Below are 19,708 nucleotides of genomic sequence, written 5' to 3'. Positions count from 1 at the left end.
CGACAGACCAGCTAGATCTACTGTCTCTATTTTTCTATTATATTATGACAGACCAGCTAGATATACTCTCTCTATTAAATTATGACAGACCAGCTAGATCTACTGTTTCTATTATATTATGACAGACCAGCTAGATCTACTGTTTCTATTATATTATGACAGACCAGCTAGATCTAATGTCTCTATTTTTCTATTATATTATGACAGACCAGCTAGATATACTCTCTCTATTATATTATGACAGACCAGCTAGATCTACTGTCTCTAGTATAATATGACAGACAGGCTAGATCTACTGTCTCTATTATATTATGACAGACCAGCTAGATCCACTGTCTTTATTATATTATGACAGACCAGCTAGATCTACTGTCTCTATTATATTATGACAGACCAGCAAGATCTACTGTCTCTATGTCTCTATTATATTATGACAGACCAGCTAGATGTACTCTCTCTATTATATTATGACAGACCAGCTAGATCTACTGTCTCTATTATATTATGACAGACCAGCTAGATCTACTGTCTCTATTATATTATGACAGACCAGCTAGATCTACTGTCTCTATGTCTCTATTATATTATGACAGACCAGCTAGATATACTCTCTCTATTATATTATGACAGACAAGCTAGATCTACTGTCTCAATTATATTTTAACAGACCAGCAAGATCTACTGTCTCTATTATATTATGTCAGACATGCTAGATCTACTGTCTCTATTATATTATGACAGACCAGCTAGATGTACTCTCTCTATTATATTATGACAGACCAGCTAGATATACTCTCTCTATTATATTATGTCAGACATGCTAGATCTACTGTCTCTATTATATTATGACAGACCAGCTAGATCTACTGTGTCTATTATATTATGAAAGACCAGCTAGATCTACTGTCTCTATTATATTATGACAGACCAGCTAGATCTACTGCCTCTATTTTATTATGACAGACCAGCTAGATCTACTGTCTCTATTATATTATGACAGACCAGCTAGATCTACTGTGTCTATTATATTACGACAGACCAGCTAGATCTACTGTCTCTATGTCTCTATTATATTATGACAGACCAGCTAGATCTACTGCCTCTATTTTATTATTACAGACCAGCTAGATCTACTGTGTCTATTATATTACGACAGACCAGCTAGATATACTTTCTCTATTATATTATGACAGACCAGCTAGATATACTGTCTCTATTATATTATGACAGACCAGCTAGATCTACTGTCTCTATTATATTATGACAGACCAGCTAGATCTACTGTCTCTATTATATTATGACAGACCAGCTAGATCTACTGTCTCTATTATATTACGACAGACCAGCTAGATCTACTGTCTCTATTTTTCTATTATATTATGACAGACCAGCTAGATATACTCTCTCTATTATATTATGACAGACCATCTAGATCTACTGTCTCTATTATAATATGACAGACAGGCTAGATCTACTGTCTCAATTATATTATGACAGACGAGCAAGATCTACTCTCTCTATTATTATATGACAGAAAAGCTAGATCTACTGTCTCTATTATATCATGACAGACCAGCTAGATCTACTGTGTCTATTATATTATGACAGACCAGCTAGATCTACTGTCTCTATGTCTCTATTATATTATGACAGACCAGCTAGATATACTATCTCTATTATATTATGACAGACCAGCTAGATCTACTGTCTCTATTATATTATTACAGACCAGCTAGATCTACTGTCTCTATTATATTATGACAGACCAGCTAGATCTACTGTCTCTATGTCTCTATTATATTATGTCAGACCAGCTAGATATACTCTCTCTATTATATTATGACAGACAAGCTAGATCTACTGTCTCAATTATATTATGACAGACCAGCAAGATCTACTGTCTCTATTATATTATGACAGACCAGCTAGATCTACTGTGTCTATTATATTGTGACAGACCAGCTAGATCTACTGTCTCTATTATATTATGACAGACCAGCTAGATCTACTGTCTCTATGTCTCTATTATATTATGACAGACCAGCTAGATCTACTGCCTCTATTTTATTATGACAGACCAGCTAGATCTACTGTGTCTATTATATTACGACAGACCAGCTAGATCTACTGTCTCTATTTTTCTATTATATTATGACAGACCAGCTAGATATACTCTCTCTATTAAATTATGACAGACCAGCTAGATCTACTGTTTCTATTATATTATGACAGACCAGCTAGATCTACTGTTTCTATTATATTATGACAGACCAGCTAGATCTAATGTCTCTATTTTATTATGACAGACCAGATAGATCTACTGTCTCTATTATATTATGACTTTTTAGAATATAACAATTCTTTAAGGTAAATTAAAATTAGCAGTTTGCTTCAATAGTCTGTAGTAATTTACGGAATTACAGTAATGAGAAAAAAAAGGTAGAAACTGAAAGTACATACTGTAATTCAAACAAATAATTGAGGGGCTAATCCTGCCTCTCTCTAGCATCAGGCCACATGTTTTCTTCAACATCACACCTAATGTTTTCTCTTGCCATGCACCTGGGGAAGAACCTTCTGGAGTGCCTTATCCATCTCTGGCAGTCCTCTGGACTCGTGTCCTCACATCCGGCACGCATGGCTTCCAAAAGAGACATTTGGTCATGTGGGTGGTGACCAAACACTTTCCACCTCCAGGCAGAGAAAAACTCCTCTATTGGGTTGAGGAAGGGTGAATATGCAGGCAGGTACAAAACCATAAATCTGTGATGTGCTGCAAACCAATCTGTGACAGCTGCAGAGTGGTGAAAAGCAACGTTATCGCAAACTATGACAAAAACTTGGGGGTTTCTTACTGGCTCCCCCTGTTCTGCTGGCACTAGCTGAGCATAGAGCTTTTCTAGGAAAGTTATAAGCCTTTCTGTGTTGTATGGGCCAATGAGTGGTGTGTTGAGAAGCAAACCATCATTGGCCATTGCAGCACACATGGTGATATTTCCCCCCCCTTTGGCCTGGAACCTCCACAGTGGCCCTTTGACCTATAACATTCCTTCCTCTGCGCCGTGTTTTGGCAAGGTTAAATCCAGCTTCATCGATAAATACAAATGAATGTGGTCTTTCCAGTGCTTCCACCTCCATTACTCTCTGAAAAACAGTAAGTGCACAGTTTTACTGTAGAAATGCTAGTGTTTTTTTTTACTGTAAATATTTTGTATAGCTGTGTACGTAACCTCAGACGTCTTACCTGGACATATTGGTATCTTTGCTCTTTTACCCATTCACTGTTTCTCTCGAATGGTACAGTGTATAACTGTTTCATTGTAACTTGGTGTTTCTTTAGGACTCGAGCAATAGTTGTTGTGCTGACAGAATTAACATTTTCAAATATATCATTATCAGCCAGCACTCTATCTTGAATCTCCCGCAGTTTTATTGCATTGTTGACAGCAACCATGTCAACAATAGCATTTTCCTGCTCATCTGAAAATATTTTTCCTCTTCCCCCTATTGGGGGCAGCCTTTGGGTCCTGTTGTAAAAATATATTTTACAGTTAAACTTACTGTAATATATATCTTTTTAAATATTCTATAATTGCAATACAAAATAGATTCCTGTAATGTTTTCATTTACTGTAAGGATGTAACTCTCACCTGTTTGCATGATGGAAAATTCGCATTACAGATGCCACTGTGGATCTTTGCAGATTGGGTTGCACACTCAACCCTGCCTCTCTCAATGAGAGACCATGGTTCACGACATGGTCTATAAGTGTAGCCCTTATTTCATCTGAAATAACAGCTCTTTGTCTTCTTTGTCTTCCTCCACGCATCCGCCCTCTCCCTGCCACCCTTCTCCCTCCACGAACCCATCTTCCTTGTTCCATTTCCAAAATGAGTCTTTCTGAGCTCTACCTATATATACTGTAATATGTGTGTGTGTTCACTAACAAGTCTAAAACAAGACACCTGCTTAGCCTTTCAGCTGAAATTGCAATTAGCAGTGTTTGAAAGGCACAAGGCTGAAATCTATTCCGTTTTGAATGTGTGGTTCACAGTTTTGAAAGCAGTGTGTTAGCATTTGAACAAAGTGCTGTAAATCCACAGTGTTGTGCAGGTTGTGGTTAAAGTCATGGGATAAGTGTGTAGAGTTTTGAAAACTGTGTTCAAGCAATGAAAAACGAACTAGAGTTTGGTCCACATGAACTGCTGCTGTGCAGACTGTAGTTAGAGTTTTGCACATGTGACTCCAGTTGTGTCCACTGTCGTTTAGCAATCGAAAAAAACTGTAAGAGTCTCATGCTCTACCGTCTGAGTTAGCCAGGTAGGTCAATTGTCTAACTGACTCGGACCGAGTATTGTACATCTATGTTTGTGCAAAATATGGTAAACAGGTGATCAAGCTCCTGTGGCGCAATTGGTTAGCGTGTGGTACTTATTCAGCAGTATGCAGCAAACCAATGCTGAGGTTGTGAGTTCGATCCTCACCAGGAGCTTGTACTTTTCTTGAACCCTCTGCCTGTCTATTTATGCTCTACCGACTGAGCTAGCCAGGTACCTCAACAGTAGTATTGACTTGGTCCGAATATCGTTCAGCTCCATTTCTGCAAAATATGAAGATCAGTGAAAGTGTTGTTGATGGATCCTGTGGTCAATCTGTTAGCATGTTGTACTTATACAGCAGTATACAGAAATTAGATGACAAGGTTACGACTTCAAGCCCCACCAGGAGCAAGTATTCTTCTAGAAGCCTATGCCTGTCTATTTCTTGTCCATAAAAGGAGCATTTATTCAATCCATTTAGGAGGACGTTTAATAGATAATAGGTATGTCATTGAGATAACAGGTCAGAGTGCAGGCAGATATAGAATACAAAATCATAGTCTTCAGTATCCCCAGCTATGCCTGACAAGTCAGCAATGCAGGGTGGCTAGACTGCTTGAAAGTCGGTGAGTTGGTGCTTCTGCAGTGAAAAAAACCACCTAACGTGGGGATAAAACCCGCGACCCTGAGGTTAAGAGTCTCATGCTCTACCGACTGAGCTAGCCAGGTACCTCAACAGTAGTATTGACTTGGTCCGAATATCGTTCAGCTCCATTTCTGCAAAATATGAAGATCAGTGAAAGTGTTGTAGATGGATCCTGTGGTGCAATTGGTTAGCCTGTTTTACTTATACAGCAGTATACAGAAATTAGATGACAAGGTTATGAGTTCAAGCCCCACCAGGAGCAAGTATTCTTCTTGAAGCCTCTGCCTGTCTATTTCTTGTCCATAAAAGGAGCATTTATTCAATCCATTTAGGAGGACGTTTAATAGATAATAGGTATGTCATTGAGATAACAGGTCAGAGTGCAGGCAGAGATAGAATACAAAATCATCGTCTTCTCTATCACCAGCTATGCCTGACACGTCAGCAATGCAGGGTGGCAAGCCTGCTCGAAAGTCCAAGCGTATGGCTGTTTGCGAAGTGTTTTGGTGCTTCGGCTCAGAAAAGAATCACCCCATTTGTGGTTCGAACCCACGAATACGAGATGAAGAGTCTCATTCTCTACCGTCTGAGTTAGCCAGGTAGGTCAATTGTCAGACTGACTCTGACCGAATATTGTACATCTATGTTTGTGCAAAATGTGGTGAACAGGTGATCAGGCTTCTGTGGTCAATCTGTTAGCATGTTGTACTTATACAGCAGTATACAGAAATTAGATGACAAGGTTACGACTTCAAGCCCCACCAGGAGCAAGTATTCTTCTTGATGCCTCTGCCTGTCTATTTCTTGTCCATAAAAGGAGCATTTATTCAATCCATTTAGGAGGACGTTTAATAGATAATAGGGATGTCATTGAGATGACAGGTCAGAGTGCAGGCAGAGATAGAATACAAAATCATCGTCTTCTCTATCACCAGCTATGCCTGACAAGTCAGCAATGCAGGGTGGCAAGCCTGCTCGAAAGTCCAAGCGTATGGCTGTTTGCGAAGTTTTTTGGTGCTTCGGCTCAGAAAAGAATCACCCCATTTGTGGTTCGAACCCACGAATACGAGATAAAGAGTCTCATTCTCTACCGTCTGAGTTAGCCAGGTAGGTCAATTGTCGGACTGACTCTGACCGAATATTGTACATCTATGTTTGTGCAAAATGTGGTAAACAGGTGATCAGGCTCCTGTGGCGCAATCGGTTAGCGCGTGGTACTTATACAGCAGTATGCAGCGAAGCAATGCCGAGGTTGTGAGTTCGATCCTCACCAGGAGCATGTACTTTTCTTGAACCCTCTGCCTGTCTATTTATGCTCTACCGACTGAGCTAGCCAGGTACCTCAACAGTAGTATTGACTTAGTCCGAATATCGTTCAGCTCCATTCCACAAAATATGAAGATCAGTGAAAGTGTTGTTGATGGATCCTGTGGTGCAATTGGTTAGCCTGTTGTACTTATACAGCAGTATACAGAAATTAGATGACAAGGTTATGAGTTCAAGCCCCACCAGGAGCAAGTATTCTTCTAGAAGCCTATGCCTGTCTATTTCTTGTCCATAAAAGGAGCATTTATTCAATCCATTTAGGAGGACGTTTAATAGATAATAGGTATGTCATTGAGATAACAGGTCAGAGTGCAGGAACAGCAAGTATTCAAATTCATAGTCTTCTCTATCACCAGCTATGCCTGACAAGTCAGCTAGACTGCTCGAAAGTCAGTGAGTTGGTGGTTCTGCAGTGAAAATAACCACCTAACGTGGGGATCAAACCCACGACCCTGAGATTAAGAGTCTCATGCTCTACCGACTGAGCTAGCCAGGTACCTCAACAGTAGTATTGACTTGGTCCGAATATCGTTCAGCTCCATTTCTGCAAAATATGAAGATCAGTGAAAGTGTTGTTGATGGATCCTGTGGTGCAGTCTGTCAGCATGTTGTACTTATACATCAGTATACAGAAATTAGATGACAAGGTTACGACTTCAAGCCCCACCAGGAGCAAGTATTCTTCTAGAAGCCTATGCCTGTATATTTCTTGTCCATAAAAGGAGCATTTATTCAATCCATTTAGGAGGACGTTTAATAGATAATAGGGATGTCATTGAGATGACAGGTCAGAGTGCAGGCAGAGATAGAATACAAAATCATCGTCTTCTCTATCACCAGCTATGCCTGACAAGTCAGCAATGCAGGGTGGCAAGCCTGCTCGAAAGTCCAAGCGTATGGCTGTTTGCAAAGTTTTTTGGTGCTTCGGCTCAGAAAAGAATCCCCCCATTTGTGGTTCGAACCCACGAATACGAGATAAAGAGTCTCATTCTCTACCGTCTGAGTTAGCCAGGTAGGTCAATTGTCGGACTGACTCTGACCGAATATTGTACATCTATGTTTGTGCAAAATGTGGTAAACAGTTGATCAGGCTCCTGTGGCGCAATCGGTTAGCGCGTGGTACTTATACAGCAGTATGCAGCGAAGCAATGCCGAGGTTGTGAGTTCGATCCTCACCAGGAGCATGTACTTTTCTTGAACCCTCTGCCTGTCTATTTATGCTCTACCGACTGAGCTAGCCAGGTACCTCAACAGTAGTATTGACTTGGTCCGAATATCGTTCAGCTCCATTTCTGCAAAATATGAAGATCAGTGAAAGTGTTGTTGATGGATCCTGTGGTGCAGTCTGTCAGCATGTTGTACTTATACAGCAGTATACAGAAATTAGATGACAAGGTTACGACTTCAAGCCCCACCAGGAGCAAGTATTCTTCTAGAAGCCTATGCCTGTCTATTTCTTGTCCATAAAAGGAGCATTTATTCAATCCATTTAGGAGGACGTTTAATAGATAATAGGTATGTCATTGAGATGACAGGTCAGAGTGCAGGAACAGCAAGTATTCAAATTCATAGTCTTCTCTATCACCAGCTATGCTTGACAAGTCAGCAATGCAGGGTGGCTAGACTGCTCGAAAGTCAGTGAGTTGGTGCTTCTGCAGTGAAAATAACCACCTAACGTGGGGATCAAACCCACGACCCTGAGATTGAGAGTCTCATGCTCTACCGACTGAGCTAGCCAGGTACCTCAACAGTAGTATTGACTTGGTCCGAATAACGTTCAGCTCCGTTTCTGCAAAATATGGTGATCAGTGAGAGTGTTGTTGATGGATCCTGTGGTCAATCTGTTAGCGTGTTGTACTTATACAGCAGTATACAGAAATTAGATGACAAGGTTATGAGTTCAAGCCCCACCAGGAGCAAGTATTCTTCTTGAAGCCTCTGCCTGTCTATTTCTTGTCCATAAAAGGAGCATTTATTCAATCCATTTAGGAGGACGTTTAATAGATAATAGGGATGTCATTGAGATGACAGGTCAGAGTGCAGGCAGAGATAGAATACAAAATCATCGTCTTCTCTATCACCAGCTATGCCTGACAAGTCAGCAATGCAGGGTGGCAAGCCTGCTCGAAAGTCCAAGCGTATGGCTGTTTGCGAAGTTTTTTGGTGCTTCGGCTCAGAAAAGAATCACCCCATTTGTGGTTCGAACCCACGAATACGAGATAAAGAGTCTCATTCTCTACCGTCTGAGTTAGCCAGGTAGGTCAATTGTCGGACTGACTCTGACCGAATATTGTACATCTATGTTTGTGCAAAATGTGGTACACAGGTGATCAGGCTCCTGTGGCGCAATCGGTTAGCGCGTGGTACTTATACAGCAGTATGCAGCGAAGCAATGCCGAGGTTGTGAGTTGGATCCTCACCAGGAGCATGTACTTTTCTTGAACCCTCTGCCTGTCTATTTATGCTCTACCGACTGAGCTAGCCAGGTACCTCAACAGTAGTATTGACTTGGTCCGAATATCGTTCAGCTCCATTTCTGCAAAATATGAAGATCAGTGAAAGTGTTGTAGATGGATCCTGTGGTGCAGTCTGTCAGCATGTTGTACTTATACAGCAGTATACAGAAATTAGATGACAAGGTTACGACTTCAAGCCCCACCAGGAGCAAGTATTCTTCTAGAAGCCTATGCCTGTCTATTTCTTGTCCATAAAAGGAGCATTTATTCAATCCATTTAGGAGGACGTTTAAACTTCTTATGGAGGTGATCCCTGCAGAGGGATAGCTCAGCGGAATTTTCAGAGCGCCACCCATAGTACTTTACTTAGTACTCGTTAAATCTCAAACTTTCATTAAAATACACATGCCAGGTACTGGATTAAAGCTACACTCGTTGTGAATCTAGCCACCAAGTCAGATTTGTAAAATGCTTTTCGGCGAAAGCATGAGAAGCTATTATCTGATAGCATGCACACGAGCTTCTTTGTTGGCACTCCTATATGTCCCATAAACATCACAATTGGGTCTTTTTCCTGATTAAATCCGTCATTGTATACCCAAAATGTAATTTGCTGAAGGCCAGTCTGATGCTGCAAAAAGTCCATTTACAAGACGCAACGTCACTTTTTAAAATTACAAAAGTCGCCTATAAACTTTTACAAATCACTTCAAACGACGTTTCTAAACCAACTTTAGGTATTAATAAACGTTAATGATGTATCAAATTGATCACGGGGCGATCTGTATTCGATAGCAGCAAGTCTGGAAAACATCGTCCATTTTTTCCGTTTCACAACATCCTGTGGTGCGTCAAAAGAAGGGAGGGGTCTATTTGTGTTGCAACCAGGGATAAATGATTCTGATATTGATAGCGATGGTGACATCGTGTGGAAGCTGTAGGCTTTTACAGGGGGTTCGCACATATTTTCCCTCGTCTTAAACAATTGATTGAATGGCGGATGAATATTTTGTTTTTGTTTTTGGTGAACAGTTTTACCAGGGATTTTTACTCCTAAACACGTTCTGTTATAGCCACAGACCCGATTTAACCAGTTTTAGAAACTTCAGAGTGTTTTCTATCCACACATACTTATCATATGCATATACTATATTCCTGGCATGAGTAGCAGGACTTTGAAATGTTGCGGGATTTTTAACAAAAAGCTGCGAAAATTCGCATCATCCATAACAGGTTTTAATAGATAATAGTCATTGAGATAACAGGTCAGAGTGCAGGAACAGCAAGTATTCAAATTCATAGTCTTCTCTATCACCAGCTATGCCTGACAAGTCAGCAATGCAGGGTGGCTAGACTGCTCGAAAGTCAGTGAGTTGGTGCTTCTGCAGTGAAAATAACCACCTAACGTGGGGATCAAACCCACGACGCTGAGCTTAAGAGTCTCATGCGCTACCGACTGAGCTAGCCAGGTACCTCAACAGTAGTATTGACTTGGTCCGAATATCGTTCAGCTCCGTTTCTGCAAAATATGGTGATCAGTGAAAGTGTTGTTGATGGATCCTGTGGTGCAATTGGTTAGCCTGTTGTACTTATACAGCAGTATACAGAAATTAGATGACAAGGTTATGAGTTCAAGCCCCACCAGGAGCAAGTATTCTTCTTGAAGCCTCTGCCTGTCTATTTCTTGTCCATAAAAGGAGCATTTATTCAATCCATTTAGGAGGACGTTTAATAGATAATAGGGATGTCATTGAGATGACAGGTCAGAGTGCAGGCAGAGATAGAATACAAAATCATCGTCTTCTCTATCACCAGCTATGCCTGACAAGTCAGCAATGCAGGGTGGCAAGCCTGCTCGAAAGTCCAAGCGTATGGCTGTTTGCGAAGTTTTTTGGTGCTTCGGCTCAGAAAAGAATCACACCATTTGTGGTTCGAACCCACGAATACGAGATAAAGAGTCTCATTCTCTACCGTCTGAGTTAGCCAGGTAGGTCAATTGTCGGACTGACTCTGACCGAATATTGTACATCTATGTTTGTGCAAAATGTGGTAAACAGGTGATCAGGCTCCTGTGGCGCAATCGGTTAGCGCGTGGTACTTATACAGCAGTATGCAGCGAAGCAATGCCGAGGTTGTGAGTTCAATCCTCACCAGGAGCATGTACTTTTCTTGAACCCTCTGCCTGTCTATTTATGCTCTACCGACTGAGCTAGCCAGGTACCTCAACAGTAGTATTGACTTGGTCCGAATATCGTTCAGCTCCATTTCTGCAAAATATGAAGATCAGTGAAAGTGTTGTTGATGGATCCTGTGGTGCAGTCTGTCAGCATGTTGTACTTATACAGCAGTATACAGAAATTAGATGACAAGGTTACGACTTCAAGCCCCACCAGGAGCAAGTATTCTTCTAGAAGCCTATGCCTGTCTATTTCTTGTCCATAAAAGGAGCATTTATTCAATCCATTTAGGAGGACGTTTAATAGATAATAGGTATGTCATTGAGATAACAGGTCAGAGTGCAGGAACAGCAAGTATTCAAATTCATAGTCTTCTCTATCACCAGCTATGCCTGACAAGTCAGCAATGCAGGGTGGCTAGACTGCTCGAAAGTCAGTGAGTTGGTACTTCTGCATTGAAAATAACCACCTAACGTGGGGATCAAACCCACGACGCTGAGATTAAGAGTCTCATGCTCTAGCGACTGAGCTAGCCAGGTACCTCAAAAGTAGTATTGACTTGGTCCGAATATCGTTCAGCTCCATTTCTGCAAAATATGAAGATCAGTGAAAGTGTTGTAGATGGATCCTGTGGTGCAATTGGTTAGCCTGTTTTACTTATACAGCAGTATACAGAAATTAGATGACAAGGTTATGAGTTCAAGCCCCACCAGGAGCAAGTATTCTTCTTGAAGCCTCTGCCTGTCTATTTCTTGTCCATAAAAGGAGCATTTATTCAATCCATTTAGGAGGACGTTTAATAGATAATAGGGATGTCATTGAGATGACAGGTCAGAGTGCAGGCAGAGATAGAATACAAAATCATCGTCTTCTCTATCACCAGCTATGCCTGACAAGTCAGCAATGCAGGGTGGCAAGCCTGCTCAAAAGTCCAAGCGTATGACTGTTTGCGAAGTTTTTTGGTGCTTCGGCTCAGAAAAGAATCACACCATTTGTGGTTCGAACCCACGAATACGAGATAAAGAGTCTCATTCTCTACCGTCTGAGTTAGCCAGGTAGGTCAATTGTCGGACTGACTCTGACCGAATATTGTACATCTATGTTTGTGCAAAATGTGGTAAACAGGTGATCAGGCTCCTGTGGCGCAATCGGTTAGCGCGTGGTACTTATACAGCAGTATGCAGCGAAGCAATGCCGAGGTTGTGAGTTCAATCCTCACCAGGAGCATGTACTTTTCTTGAACCCTCTGCCTGTCTATTTATGCTCTACCGACTGAGCTAGCCAGGTACCTCAACAGTAGTATTGACTTGGTCCGAATATCGTTCAGCTCCATTTCTGCAAAATATGAAGATCAGTGAAAGTGTTGTTGATGGATCCTGTGGTGCAGTCTGTCAGCATGTTGTACTTATACAGCAGTATACAGAAATTAGATGACAAGGTTACGACTTCAAGCCCCACCAGGAGCAAGTATTCTTCTAGAAGCCTATGCCTGTCTATTTCTTGTCCATAAAAGGAGCATTTATTCAATCCATTTAGGAGGACGTTTAATAGATAATAGGTATGTCATTGAGATAACAGGTCAGAGTGCAGGAACAGCAAGTATTCAAATTCATAGTCTTCTCTATCACCAGCTATGCCTGACAAGTCAGCAATGCAGGGTGGCTAGACTGCTCGAAAGTCAGTGAGTTGGTACTTCTGCATTGAAAATAACCACCTAACGTGGGGATCAAACCCACGACGCTGAGATTAAGAGTCTCATGCTCTAGCGACTGAGCTAGCCAGGTACCTCAAAAGTAGTATTGACTTGGTCCGAATATCGTTCAGCTCCATTTCTGCAAAATATGAAGATCAGTGAAAGTGTTGTAGATGGATCCTGTGGTGCAATTGGTTAGCCTGTTTTACTTATACAGCAGTATACAGAAATTAGATGACAAGGTTATGAGTTCAAGCCCCACCAGGAGCAAGTATTCTTCTTGAAGCCTCTGCCTGTCTATTTCTTGTCCATAAAAGGAGCATTTATTCAATCCATTTAGGAGGACGTTTAATAGATAATAGGGATGTCATTGAGATGACAGGTCAGAGTGCAGGCAGAGATAGAATACAAAATCATCGTCTTCTCTATCACCAGCTATGCCTGACAAGTCAGCAATGCAGGGTGGCAAGCCTGCTCAAAAGTCCAAGCGTATGGCTGTTTGCGAAGTTTTTTGGTGCTTCGGCTCAGAAAAGAATCACCCCATTTGTGGTTCGAACCCACGAATACGAGATAAAGAGTCTCATTCTCTACCGTCTGAGTTAGCCAGGTAGGTCAATTGTCGGACTGACTCTGACCGAATATTGTACATCTATGTTTGTGCAAAATGTGGTCAACAGGTGATCAGGCTCCTGTGGCGCAATCGGTTAGCGCGTGGTACTTATACAGCAGTATGCAGCGAAGCAATGCCGAGGTTGTGAGTTCAATCCTCACCAGGAGCATGTACTTTTCTTGAACCCTCTTTCTGTCTATTTATGCTCTACCATTTAGGAGGACGTTTAATAGATAATAGGTATGTCATTGAGATAACAGGTCAGATTGCAGGAACAGCAAGTATTCAAATTCATAGTCTTCTCTATCACCAGCTATGCCTGACAAGTCAGCAATGCAGGGTGGCTAGACTGCTCGAAAGTCAGTGAGTTGGTGCTTCTGCAGTGAAAATAACCACCTAACGTGGGGATCAAACCCACGACGCTGAGATTAAGAGTTTCATGCTCTACCGACTGAGCTAGCCAGGTACCTCAACAGTAATATTGACTTGGTCCGAATATCGTTCAGCTCCGTTTCTGCAAAATATGAAGATCAGTGAAAGTGTTGTTGATGGATCCTGTGGTGCAATTGGTTAGCCTGTTTTACTTATACAGCAGTATACAGAAATTAGATGACAAGGTTATGAGTTCAAGCCCCACCAGGAGCAAGTATTCTTCTTGAAGCCTCTGCCTGTCTATTTCTTGTCCATAAAAGGAGCATTTATTCAATCCATTTAGGAGGACGTTTAATAGATAATAGGGATGTCATTGAGATGACAGGTCAGAGTGCAGGCAGAGATAGAATTCAAAATCATCGTCTTCTCTATCACCAGCTATGCCTGACAAGTCAGCAATGCAGGGTGGCAAGCCTGCTCGAAAGTCCAAGCGTATGGCTGTTTGCGAAGTTTTTTGGTGCTTCGGCTCAGAAAATAATCCCCCCATTTGTGGTTCGAACCCACGAATACGAGATAAAGAGTCTCATTCTCTACCGTCTGAGTTAGCCAGGTAGGTCAATTGTCGGACTGACTCTGACCGAATATTGTACATCTATGTTTGTGCAAAATGTGGTAAACAAGAGATCAGGCTCCTGTGGCGCAATCGGTTAGTGCGTGGTACTTATACAGCAGTTTGCAGCGAAGCAATGCCGAGGTTGTGAGTTCGATCCTCACCAGGAGCATGTACTTTTCTTGAACCCTCTGCCTGTCTATTTATGCTCTACCGACTGAGCTAGCCAGGTACCTCAACAGTAGTATTGACTTGGTCCGAATATCGTTCAGCTCCATTTCTGCAAAATATGAAGATAAGTGAAAGTGTTGTTGATGGATCCTGTGGTGCAGTCTGTCAGCATGTTGTACTTATACAGCAGTATACAGAAATCAGATGACAAGGTTCCGACTTCAAGCCCCACCAGGAGCAAGTATTCTTCTAGAAGCCTATGCCTGTCTATTTCTTGTCCATAAAAGGAGCATTTATTCAATCCATTTAGGAGGACGTTTAATAGATAATAGGTATGTCATTGAGATAACAGGTCAGAGTGCAGGAACAGCAAGTATTCAAATTCATAGTCTTCTCTATCACCAGCTATGCCTGACAAGTCAGCAATGCAGGGTGGCTAGACTGCTCGAAAGTCAGTGAGTTGGTGCTTCTGCATTGAAAATAACCACCTAACGTGGGGATCAAACCCACGACCCTGAGATTAAGAGTTTCATGCTCTACCGACTGAGCTAGCCAGGTACCTCAACAGTAGTATTGACTTGGTCTGAATATCGTTCAGCTCCATTTCTGCAAAATATGAAGATCAGTGAAAGTGTTGTTGATGGATCCTGTGGTGCAGTCTGTCAGCATGTTGTACTTATACAGCAGTATACAGAAATTAGATGACAAGGTTACGACTTCAAGCCCCACCAGGAGCAAGTATTCTTCTAGAAGCCTATGCCTGTCTATTTCTTGTCCATAAAAGGAGCATTTATTCAATCCATTTAGGAGGACGTTTAATAGATAATAGGTATGTCATTGAGATGACAGGTCAGAGTGCAGGCAGAGATAGAATTCAAAATCATCGTCTTCTCTATCACCAGCTATGCCTGACAAGTCAGCAATGCAGGGTGGCAAGCCTGCTCGAAAGTCCAAGTGTATGGCTGTTTGCGGAGTTTTTTGGTGCTTCGGCTCAGAAAAGAATCCCCCCATTTGTGGTTCGAACCCACGAATACGAGATAAAGAGTCTCATTCTCTACCGTCTGAGTTAGCCAGGTAGGTCAATTGTCGGACTGACTCTGACCGAATATTGCACATCTATGTTTGTGCAAAATGTGGTAAACAGGTGATCAGGCTCCTGTGGCGCAATCGGTTAGCGCGTGGTACTTATACAGCAGTATTCAGCGAAGCAATGCCGAGGTTGTGAGTTCGATCCTCACCAGGAGCATGTACTTTTCTTGAACCCTCTGCCTGTCTATTTATGCTCTACCGACTGAGCTAGCCAGGTACCTCAACAGTAGTATTGACTTGGTCCGAATATCGTTCAGCTCCATTTCTGCAAAATATGAAGATCAGTGAAAGTGTTGTTGATGGATCCTGTGGTGCAGTCTGTCAGCATGTTGTACTTATACAGCAGTATACAGAAATCAGATGACAAGGTTCCGACTTCAAGCCCCACCAGGAGCAAGTATTCTTCTAGAAGCCTATGCCTGTCTATTTCTTGTCCATAAAAGGAGCTTTTATTCAATCTATTTAGGAGGACGTTTAATAGATAATAGGTACGTCATTGAGATAACAGTGTGCAGGAACAGCAAGTATTCAAATTCATAGTCTTCTCTATCACCTGCTATGCCTGACAAGTCAGCAATGCAGGGTGGCTAGACTGCTCGAAAGTCAGTGAGTTGGTGCTTCTGCAGTGAAAATAACCACCTAACGTGGGGATCAAACCCACGACCCTGAGATTAAGAGTCTCATGCTCTACCGACTGAGCTAGCCAGGTACCTCAACAGTAATATTGACTTGGTCAACTTGGAATGCAGCTCCATTTCTGCAAAATATGAAGATCAGTGAAAGTGTTGTTGATGGATCCTGTGGTGCAATTGGTTAGCCTGTTTTACTTATACAGCAGTATACAGAAATTAGATGACAAGGTTATGAGTTCAAGCCCCACCAGGAGCAAGTATTCTTCTTGAAGCCTCTGCCTGTCTATTTCTTGTCCATAAAAGGAGCATTTATTCAATCCATTTAGGAGGACGTTTAATAGATAATAGGGATGTCATTGAGATGACAGGTCAGAGTGCAGGCAGAGTTAGAATACAAAATCATCGTCTTCTCTATCACCAGCTATGCCTGACAAGTCAGCAATGCAGGGTGGCAAGCCTGCTCGAAAGTCCAAGCGTATGGCTGTTTGCAAAGTTTTTTGGTGCTTCGGTTCAGAAAAGAATCCCCCATCTGTGGTTCGAACCCACAAATACGAGATAAAGAGTCTCATTCTCTACCGTCTGAGTTAGCCAGGTAGGTCAATTGTCGGACTGACTCTGACCGAATATTGTACATCTATGTTTGTGCAAAATGTGGTAAACAGGTGATCAGGCTCCTGTGGCGCAATCGGTTAGCGCGTGGTACTTATACAGCAGTATGCAGCGAAGCAATGCCGAGGTTGTGAGTTCGATCCTCACCAGGAGCATGTAATTTTCTTGAACCCTCTGCCTGTCTATTTATGCTCTACCGACTGAGCTAGCCAGGTACCTCAACAGTAGTATTGACTTGGTCCGAATATCGTTCAGCTCCATTTCACAAAATATGAAGATCAGTGAAAGTGTTGTTGATGGATCCTGTGGTCAATCTGTCAGCATGTTGTACTTATACAGCAGTATACAGAAATTAGATGACAAGGTTACGACTTCAAGCCCCACCAGGAGCAAGTATTCTTCTAGAAGCCTATGCCTGTCTATTTCTTGTCCATAAAAGGAGCTTTTATTCAATCTATTTAGGAGGACGTTTAATAGATAATAGGTATGTCATTGAGATAACAGTGTGCAGGAACAGCAAGTATTCAAATTCATAGTCTTCTCTATCACCAGCTATGCCTGACAAGTCAGCAATGCAGGGTGGCTAGACTGCTCGAAAGTCAGTGAGTTGGTGCTTCTGCAGTGAAAATAACCACCTAACGTGGGGATCAAACCCACAACCCTGAGATTAAGAGTCTCATGCTCTACCGACTGAGCTAGCCAGGTACCTCAAAAGTAGTATTGACTTGGTCCGAATATCGTTCAGCTCCATTTCTGCAAAATATGAAGATCAGTGAAAGTGTTGTTGATGGATCCTGTGGTGCAATTGGTTAGCCTGTTGTACTTATACAGCAGTATACAGAAATTAGATGACAAGGTTATGAGTTCAAGCCCCACCAGGAGCAAGTATTCTTCTTGAAGCCTCTGCCTGTCTATTTCTTGTCCATAAAAGGAGCATTTATTCAATCCATTTAGGAGGACGTTTAATAGATAATAGGGATGTCATTGAGATGACAGGTCAGAGTGCAGGCAGAGATAGAATACAAAATCATCGTCTTCTCTATCACCAGCTATGCCTGACAAATCAGCAATGCAGGGTGGCAAGCCTGCTCGAAAGTCCAAGCGTATGGCTGTTTGCGAAGTTTTTTGGTGCTTCGGCTCAGAAAAGAATCACCCCATTTGTGGTTCGAACCCACGAATACGAGATAAAGAGTCTCATTCTCTACCGTCTGAGTTAGCCAGGTAGGTCAATTGTCGGACTGACTCTGACCGAATATTGTACATCTATGTTTGTGCAAAATGTGGTAAACAGGTGATCAGGCTCCTGTGGCGCAATCGGTTAGCGCGTGGTACTTATACAGCAGTATGCAGCGAAGCAATGCCGAGGTTGTGAGTTCGATCCTCACCAGGAGCATGTAATTTTCTTGAACCCTCTGCCTGTCTATTTATGCTCTACCGACTGAGCTAGCCAGGTACCTCAACAGTAGTATTGACTTGGTTCGAATATCGTTCAGCTCCATTTCTGCAAAATATGAAGATCAGTGAAAGTGTTGTTGATGGATCCTGTGGTGCAGTCTGTCAGCATGTTGTACTTATACAGCAGTATACAGAAATTAGATGACAATGTTATGAGTACAAGCCTTGTAGATAAAGGGTTAGGGAACAGGGAGGTAGCTGTAGATAAAGTGTTAGGGAACAGGGAGGTAGCTGGGTGGTAATTATAGTTTAACTAGGTTTCTAGGATATACAGTGGGGCAAAAAAGTATTTAGTCAGCCACCAATTGTGCAAGTTCTCCCACTTAAAAAGGAGAGAGACCTGTAATTTTAATCATAGGTACACTTCAACTATGACAGACAAAATGAGAAAGAAAAATCCAGAAAATCACATTGTAGGATTTTTAATGAATTTATTTTCAAATTATGGTGGAAAATAAGTTTTTGGTCAATAACAAAAGTTGATCTCAATACTTTGTTATATACCCTTTGTTGGCAATGACTGAGGTCTAACGTTTTCTGTAAGTCTTCACAAGGTTTTCACACACTGTTGCTGGTATATTGGCCCATTCCTCCATGCAGATCTCCTCTAGAGCAGTGATGTTTTGGGGCTGTTGCTGGGCAACACAGATTTTCAACTCCCTCCAAAGATTTTCTATGGGGTTGAGATCTGGAGACTGGCTAGGCCACTCCAGGACCTTAAAATTCTTCTTACGAAGCCACTCCTTCTCTCCTTCTCTGTGTGTTTGGGATCATTGTTATGCTGAAAGACCCAGGCACGTTTCATCTTCAATGCCCTTGCTGATGGAAGGAGGTTTTCCCTCAAAATCTCACGATACATGGCCCCATTCATTCTTTCCTTTAAACGGATCAGTCGTCCTGGTACCATTACAGAAAAACAGCCCCAAAGCATGATGTTTCCACCCCCATGCTTTACAGTAGGTATGGTGTTCTTTGGATGCAACTCAGCATACTTTGTCCTCCAAACACAACGAGTTGAGTTTTTACCAAAAAGTTATATTTTGGTTTCATCTGACCATATGACATTCTCCCAATTTTCTTCTGGATCATCCAAATGCTCTCTAGCAAACTTCAGACGGGCCTGGACATGTACTGGCTTAAGCAGGGGGACATGTCTGGCACTGCAGGATTTGAGTCCCTGGCGGCGTAGTGTGTTACTGATGTTAGGCTTTGTTACTTTGGTCCCAGCTCTCTGCAGGTTATTCACTAGGTCCCCCCGTGTGGTTCTGGGATTTTTGCTCACCGTTCTTGTGATCATTTTGACCCCACGGGGTGAGATCTTGCGTGGAGCCCCAGATCGAGGGCGATTATCAGTGGTCTTGTATGTCTTCCATTTCCTAATAATTGCTCCCACAGTTGATTTCTTCAAACCAAGCTGCTTACCTATTGCAGATTCAGTCTTCCCAGCCTGGTGCAGGTCTACAATTTTGTTTCTGGTGTCCTTTGACAGCTCTATGGTATTGGCCATAGTGAAGTTTGGAGTGTGACTGTTTGAGGTTGTGG

General features: G+C 42.0%; 16 non-coding genes across 16 annotated transcripts; 11 read left to right on the top strand and 5 right to left on the bottom strand.

Annotated features, from left to right (window-relative positions):
• Positions 1–4,399: 4,399 nt before the first annotated feature.
• trnai-uau lies at positions 4,400–4,493 on the top strand. Its single transcript has 2 exons — positions 4,400–4,437; positions 4,458–4,493. It is a non-coding gene; the product is annotated as a tRNA-Ile (tRNA).
• A 1,658-nt stretch (positions 4,494–6,151) lies between these two features.
• trnai-uau lies at positions 6,152–6,245 on the top strand. Its single transcript has 2 exons — positions 6,152–6,189; positions 6,210–6,245. It is a non-coding gene; the product is annotated as a tRNA-Ile (tRNA).
• Positions 6,246–6,715: 470 nt separating this feature from the next.
• On the bottom strand, positions 6,716–6,788 carry trnak-cuu. Its single transcript has one exon. It is a non-coding gene; the product is annotated as a tRNA-Lys (tRNA).
• A 594-nt stretch (positions 6,789–7,382) lies between these two features.
• Positions 7,383–7,476, top strand: trnai-uau. Its single transcript has 2 exons — positions 7,383–7,420; positions 7,441–7,476. It is a non-coding gene; the product is annotated as a tRNA-Ile (tRNA).
• Positions 7,477–7,960: 484 nt separating this feature from the next.
• trnae-cuc lies at positions 7,961–8,033 on the bottom strand. The gene has a single exon. It is a non-coding gene; the product is annotated as a tRNA-Glu (tRNA).
• Positions 8,034–8,626: 593 nt separating this feature from the next.
• Positions 8,627–8,720, top strand: trnai-uau. Its single transcript has 2 exons — positions 8,627–8,664; positions 8,685–8,720. It is a non-coding gene; the product is annotated as a tRNA-Ile (tRNA).
• A 2,093-nt stretch (positions 8,721–10,813) lies between these two features.
• Positions 10,814–10,907, top strand: trnai-uau. Its single transcript has 2 exons — positions 10,814–10,851; positions 10,872–10,907. It is a non-coding gene; the product is annotated as a tRNA-Ile (tRNA).
• A 1,151-nt stretch (positions 10,908–12,058) lies between these two features.
• On the top strand, positions 12,059–12,152 carry trnai-uau. The gene is made up of 2 exons: positions 12,059–12,096; positions 12,117–12,152. It is a non-coding gene; the product is annotated as a tRNA-Ile (tRNA).
• A 1,151-nt stretch (positions 12,153–13,303) lies between these two features.
• On the top strand, positions 13,304–13,397 carry trnai-uau. The gene is made up of 2 exons: positions 13,304–13,341; positions 13,362–13,397. It is a non-coding gene; the product is annotated as a tRNA-Ile (tRNA).
• An 891-nt stretch (positions 13,398–14,288) lies between these two features.
• trnai-uau lies at positions 14,289–14,382 on the top strand. The gene is made up of 2 exons: positions 14,289–14,326; positions 14,347–14,382. It is a non-coding gene; the product is annotated as a tRNA-Ile (tRNA).
• Positions 14,383–14,866: 484 nt separating this feature from the next.
• trnak-cuu lies at positions 14,867–14,939 on the bottom strand. The gene has a single exon. It is a non-coding gene; the product is annotated as a tRNA-Lys (tRNA).
• Positions 14,940–15,533: 594 nt separating this feature from the next.
• Positions 15,534–15,627, top strand: trnai-uau. Its single transcript has 2 exons — positions 15,534–15,571; positions 15,592–15,627. It is a non-coding gene; the product is annotated as a tRNA-Ile (tRNA).
• A 479-nt stretch (positions 15,628–16,106) lies between these two features.
• On the bottom strand, positions 16,107–16,179 carry trnak-cuu. Its single transcript has one exon. It is a non-coding gene; the product is annotated as a tRNA-Lys (tRNA).
• A 593-nt stretch (positions 16,180–16,772) lies between these two features.
• trnai-uau lies at positions 16,773–16,866 on the top strand. The gene is made up of 2 exons: positions 16,773–16,810; positions 16,831–16,866. It is a non-coding gene; the product is annotated as a tRNA-Ile (tRNA).
• Positions 16,867–17,343: 477 nt separating this feature from the next.
• trnae-cuc lies at positions 17,344–17,416 on the bottom strand. The gene has a single exon. It is a non-coding gene; the product is annotated as a tRNA-Lys (tRNA).
• Positions 17,417–18,010: 594 nt separating this feature from the next.
• On the top strand, positions 18,011–18,104 carry trnai-uau. The gene is made up of 2 exons: positions 18,011–18,048; positions 18,069–18,104. It is a non-coding gene; the product is annotated as a tRNA-Ile (tRNA).
• Positions 18,105–19,708: the final 1,604 nt, after the last annotated feature.

Source organism: Oncorhynchus mykiss, unplaced genomic scaffold (genome assembly GCF_013265735.2).
Source record: "Oncorhynchus mykiss isolate Arlee unplaced genomic scaffold, USDA_OmykA_1.1 un_scaffold_270, whole genome shotgun sequence".
Classification (NCBI taxonomy): domain Eukaryota; kingdom Metazoa; phylum Chordata; class Actinopteri; order Salmoniformes; family Salmonidae; genus Oncorhynchus; species Oncorhynchus mykiss.
This window is presented reverse-complemented; position numbering and strand designations above follow the sequence as displayed.